The following is a 6,000-nucleotide window of genomic DNA, read 5'->3' as shown; positions in this document are numbered from 1 at the left end:
CACTGCACTGCGTTTTTTTTTTTTTTTTTTTTTTAGTTAGGGAAGGAGCAGTTTTTTTTTCTTTTTCAACGCAGGTTCTACACACTGAAGAGGAAAATATTTCTCGTTGCCACTTTATGTTCTTGAACGCATAAATAAATAAGTCCAAACACCAGGATAAAATACTTAAAACACTATATTACAAATCACGGTTTACAACACATTAAAACCTTACATAAAAAACCGATACGCCCGCTAGTCCCTAACGCTCGCTCTCGCACCTGTAACGCTGATGGCCTGCAGTGAAGTGTTCGTGAACGGTCACCCGAGGTCGTCGTCCCGACCTCGGTCCTCGGCATGATCGCGATGGCTGCCCCCTTTAGCTGCACATGGATGTGACAGTTTAGCGTCTGAAAGCCGTCGCACGTAGCGAGCGGCCCAGAGCACAATGTCGCGCAACGTTGATTCCGTCCACAACAGCCAGCAACGGCACTTACGATTCCTAAATTCATGGCTGAATGAACCGTCATTACAATTGGCCTAAAATTGGTTTATGTACGTACCAGAATGTGAAAAGCAAAAGGATATACAATAAACCTCTTCACTTTCCAACGTTTTCGACAGGTGTCCATCTTACCCTTCATGGTGTCCATTTTTCCCATATCAGGTGTCGAAATTCAAATTCGACGATTTTGGTGATAACGAAATATCAAATACAATATCTAATATCTAAAGAAATATTAAACAATTTATAATCAGAAAAGTTTTAAATGCGCCAAAAAAGTGCCTTAAAACGTGAGTTTGTCTCATTACTTACATTACTTCTTGTTCTTTTTGGCCTCAACAACTTTTGTCGGTCAAGGTCTGTCTGTACCACTTGTGGGGTTGGGTCACATCTACCATTAGAATCAAAATGTGAATGAAAGGAGCGATGAAATTAACCTCAAGTTTTTAAGACACTCGTTTTAACGTGTTTTTAAACTTTTTTATTTTATTTTTAAACTATCAGCCAACTAAATCGAGCCAACTAAAAAGCATACGAACTAAAAAGCGTTCAACTTTTGAATTCTGACTGTACTTGTTCAGCTATTTTTGTACACCTGCTGAGATCCGACAATTAGGGTAATTGTACCGGTATTGGGCAGGTTAGTACAGCAGTCTCAAAAACGTTGCTTGTATACATACAGTAGAACGTCGATTATCCGGCAGCTCGAGACCGGACGATTGCCGGTTAATCGATTTGCACGGATAATGGTCCAAGAAATGTCAAATTCATATAAAAAATTATAAAATCCACTAGTTTTATGATTAATTCACCTTGAATCAATCGATTAATCGTTAGTTGAATATTATTTTAATCAATAACTATAGGTTTAACAGCTGTTCATGAACAAAAATGAATTTCGAAAATTCCACTAGACACTACAAAGCTGCACAACAAACTGGTTGCCCACTTGACTATGGCTGCAAATGTTCGCCGTACGTTTGAACAGCTGTCACATTTATGCGCACGGTTAAGCCGCCCGCCGGTTAACCCGCCCCCGGATAATCGACGTTCTACTGTACAGTGAACCCTCTCTTATTTGAGAGGCAATGGGACTGTCGAATAAAAGGGGTTTGCAAATTACAGAGGTTTAAAGTGAATGAAAGGTCCATTCAAACAAGAAAGAGACAGAACATTTAGTATGCAGCCTTAACTGTTGCTATAGGAAACTGCGAACAGAATCGCTAATTTGAGTATACATCTTTCAATAACCATGGCAACACCATACTCAAATAAGAGGGCAAGGTCCTTGAAAGAGAACAGGTCGATGCGTTTAGAGTAAATTGACAGAAAGCCATGGGAAAATTTTGACAGTTAAATTGAACATTGTTTTTGTTCAGCGATGGACGTTGCTATGGAGTGAATAAGAGTTTTGTTCAACATTTTGCACTCATTTCCTGTTATAATATTACAAGAATTAAATCCAACTAGAATATTACATGACTAACACAACACTACTGGCGCTTATATCTGATTGCTGTCCTGTAATGCCACCGCGTCGCAGTCCACCATGGTCTGATGCACGTTTACGCCGTCTAAAGCAAAACAAAGCGTCATGCTTTCGCTTTTACAGTACAAATGGTACACAACACTCCAAATTAAGGTTCATTGCTGCCCATAATGTATATAGAAGCTATAACAGACAACTTCATACTCGTTATCTCATTCGAGTGAAATTCTCGCTCATCAGACACCCAACACCTTTCTGGAGGTATGTTGAACCAAAACGCGGTAACAGCTCGTTCCCCGATGTTCTCACATATAACTATTAACAGAGCTAAAACACCTTTACTGGTTGATGGTTGAAAGAGGAAAGAACATTTTATTAACTACATTCTGTTAACACTATTTCATAGAGTACTATGATCAATTGTACACCAGTATCTCATAGCATACTTAAATCAATTGTAAACTTCAACATCCCGCCTCAATTGATCAATCCTAGCATCGTTCGTAGTTTGCCAAATCTTGGTGCAGGAAGACCTTTCGTCATCATGTCAGCTATTTGTTCTTCAGTTGGCTGATATTGAAGTTTGATCTGTTTCTGTTGAATAAGGTCTCTGAGGAAGAAATATTGTATATCAATATGTTTCATTCTTCTATGTTTCCTTGGCTCTTCACATATAGCAATGCATGGTTGGTTATCTTCATACATAGTCACTGGTAAAGGAACAGTAACATTGAGCGTTTTCAAAAGGTTTACCACCCATACAGCTTCACAGCTAGCTTGACAAAGAGCCATCAATTCTGCCTCAGTAGTCGATAGTGCTACAGAGGTTTGTTTTCTTGTAGCCCACGAAATCGTTGCATCTTGCAGTTTCAACACGTATCCTGAACAGATCGCCGGTCATTTGGATCATTTCCCCAATCTGCATCAGCATATACAGAAAGTATTTCCTGATCTGTTGACTTCCGAAACACCAAACTGTAATCGACGGTAGCTTGAAGATACCTCAAAATGCGCTTCAGATGTGTCCAATGTTCTTCAGTGGCACAACACTGAAAACTAGCAAAATAACATACCGCTGCGCAGATATCTGGTCTCGATGTAACCATTAGATACATTAAGCATCCAATCAATTCCTTATACGGCTTCTTCGTGAAATATGTTGGATCTTCACACTTAAGCAGCTTTAAATGTGGATCCATGGGAATTCCAGAAGGTTTACAATCGGCCATCCCAAATCGTTGTAAGATTTTCTTCACGTATTGCTGCTGGTCGATCGTCATAACTCCAGTTGTTCTATTTCGATTGATGTTTAATCCCAAAAAACACCGCACTTCAGCTAGGTCCTTCATTTCAAATTCTTTGGATAGCTTTTCCTTCAAACATTTTATCGCCGTTATCGAGTTTCCAACAATCAGGATGTCATCTACATATATAACTAGATAAATGATTACCTCTCCTTTTGACCAGTAGTAAAGACACTGATCATGTCCACTTCGTTCAAAACTAATGGTAGTGATAAACGTATGGAATCGCAAATTCCAGCTCCGAGACGCTTGTTTCAATCCATAAATGGCTTTGTTCAGTTTGCAGACCGGTCCATCTCCCGCCTCAAAGCCAGACGGTTGCCTCATATAAATTTCTTCGGTCAGGCCGCCATTCAGGAACGCAGTCTTCACATCCATTTGATGAACATGTAGATTTCGCTGATTTGCCAGGGCCAACAATATTCTCAAGGTCGTCATCTTCGCCACAGGAGAATATGTTTCCGAATAATCAAATCCTTTCATCTGCGTAAACCCCTTCGCAACAAGTCGAGCTTTGTACCGGTCAATTTTTCCTTCACCATCACGCTTGATAGTGAACACCCATTTATTGCCGACAGGGCGTCGACCAGCAGGTAGTTCTGTAGGGTCCACGTTTGATTCTTCTTCAGCGATTCCAATTCGGCCTCGATTGCTTTCTCCCAAAGTGACCAATCATCTCGCTTTTTCAATTCGTCTATATCACTTGGAATGCTGTCTACATACTCTTCAGCACTCAACGCAAACGCTGAAATATTGTAGTCCTTGTGCCAGTCAGGAGGTACACGATTTCTAGCACTTCGACGTACACCGTTTTCTTTGCAAATACCTTCAGCAGTTTCGTCAACCAACGTACTATCCAGATCTTCATCCGAAGTAGCTTCCACATCATCGTTGTTTTCTGATAATACATCGTTGTGTTCTGATAATACATCGTTGTGTTCTGATTGTACACCGTTGTTACAGTTCACTGCCTGAACTAATTCTGGTGGTTGGACTCGTTCATAAAGTACAACTTGTTCATCTTTTTCAATTTTCATGTTATCAGATGAAACGTCTCTGTTTATGCATTCGTTGAAAACTATATCTCTTGCAACAAACACCTTCTTTCCGTTCCAAACGCGATACCCATTTGGAGCGTAGCCAACAAAAATCACCTTCTCGGATTTCACATCCAGCTTCTTGCGTTTTTGCTTGGGGATATGAACGAAACATTCTGAACCAAAAATGCGAAGGTTACTTACATTTGGCTTCCTTGCATTCCAGACTTCAAAATGTGTGCGATTTCCATCCAGGGCAACAGTCGGGCTGCGGTTGATTAGGTATACTGCCGCATATACTGCTTCACCCCACAAATTTTCCGATACGTTACTTCCAGCCAACATCGCACGTACTTTTTCGACAATGGTTCTATTCATCCGTTCACTCAATCCATTTTGCTCCGGTGTATACGGAACCGTCATCTCGAGCCTGATGCCACGTTGCCGACAGAAAGATTTCATTTTCTTGCAGTTATACTCGCCTCCATTATCACAGCGAAAACGACACATCTTGGTTTGGAAATGTGCAGTAGCCATAGCTTCGTACGTCTCCAAATAATCGACAGCTTCATCCTTCGACTTCATCAGATAAACAACTGTCTGATGACTGAAGTCGTCCGTGAAAGTGATGAAGTACCGCATACCGTCCCACGTCGAAGGTGAGATGGGACCACAGACGTCGCTATGCACTAACTCTAACGGACGTGTAGTCCGCTTTCCTTCGCGACTTACAAATGGTTCTCGAGTTTGTTTTCCAGCCAAGCATGGTTCACATATCACTGATTTCGAGCTTTCATAATTTTCGCTACCTTCTAGATCCAATCCATCTACCATTTTCTTGTCGATTAGCTTCATCAGATTTCTATTCCCAATGTGTCCGAAACGTTGATGCCACAGCTGCAACTCCATGGAAACCTTTCCCGTTACCATAGCAGCATTTGGTGTTGCTAGGTAATGAAAGTCCATCGCGTACAGCACACCAACCTGCTTACCGGTAGCAACGACACCTTGATCAGCATCTTCAACGGTTACTTTACCTTTATGGAAAACCACCTTCTTTTCCGAATTTTCCAGCCGACGTAAAGACATCAAATTCAGCGTCAGCTCTGGAACAAAAAGAACGTTTTCCATGCGGATTTCAATTTTCTTACCATCAACAAACGAGTAAACGTTGATCTCTCCGCGTTGTTTAGCAACCAGGTTGACGCCTTTCTTCGCAGTTGCTATGCAGACGGGCTCATCTAGCATTTCCAGGTTTTTGAATAGTTCTTTTCGATTCACCATATGATCTGAAGCTCCACTATCCAGATACCACCGTTGCAATTTTTCATTCAACGTCGACTCTGATCCTGTCACAAACGATACAGATGTCGTAGCAGCATTGGCCTTCATAGGTTTTCTTTTTTAAATTTTCTGCATGCTCTTCACGATGTTCGTTTTTCGGACAGTCAGCTCTCTTGTGCCCGAATCCACCACAGTTGAAGCACTTCAGACGAAATTTTCCTCTGGTCTTTCCAGCAAAAGCAACTTCTTCTGAATTTTGAATGCTCGAACTTCTTCCTCTCCGTTTCGATTCGACATCCAAATACTTGCTTTTCACAAATTCCAGGGTCAGTTTCTCTGATACTGCTTCCATTGCTGTGTTCACAGACTCGTATGAAACCGGCATGGTCAGCATTAGGTGAC

This window comes from Anopheles merus, unplaced genomic scaffold (assembly GCF_017562075.2).
Source record: "Anopheles merus strain MAF unplaced genomic scaffold, AmerM5.1 LNR4000280, whole genome shotgun sequence".
NCBI classification, from domain to species: domain Eukaryota; kingdom Metazoa; phylum Arthropoda; class Insecta; order Diptera; family Culicidae; genus Anopheles; species Anopheles merus.
This window is presented reverse-complemented; position numbering follows the sequence as displayed.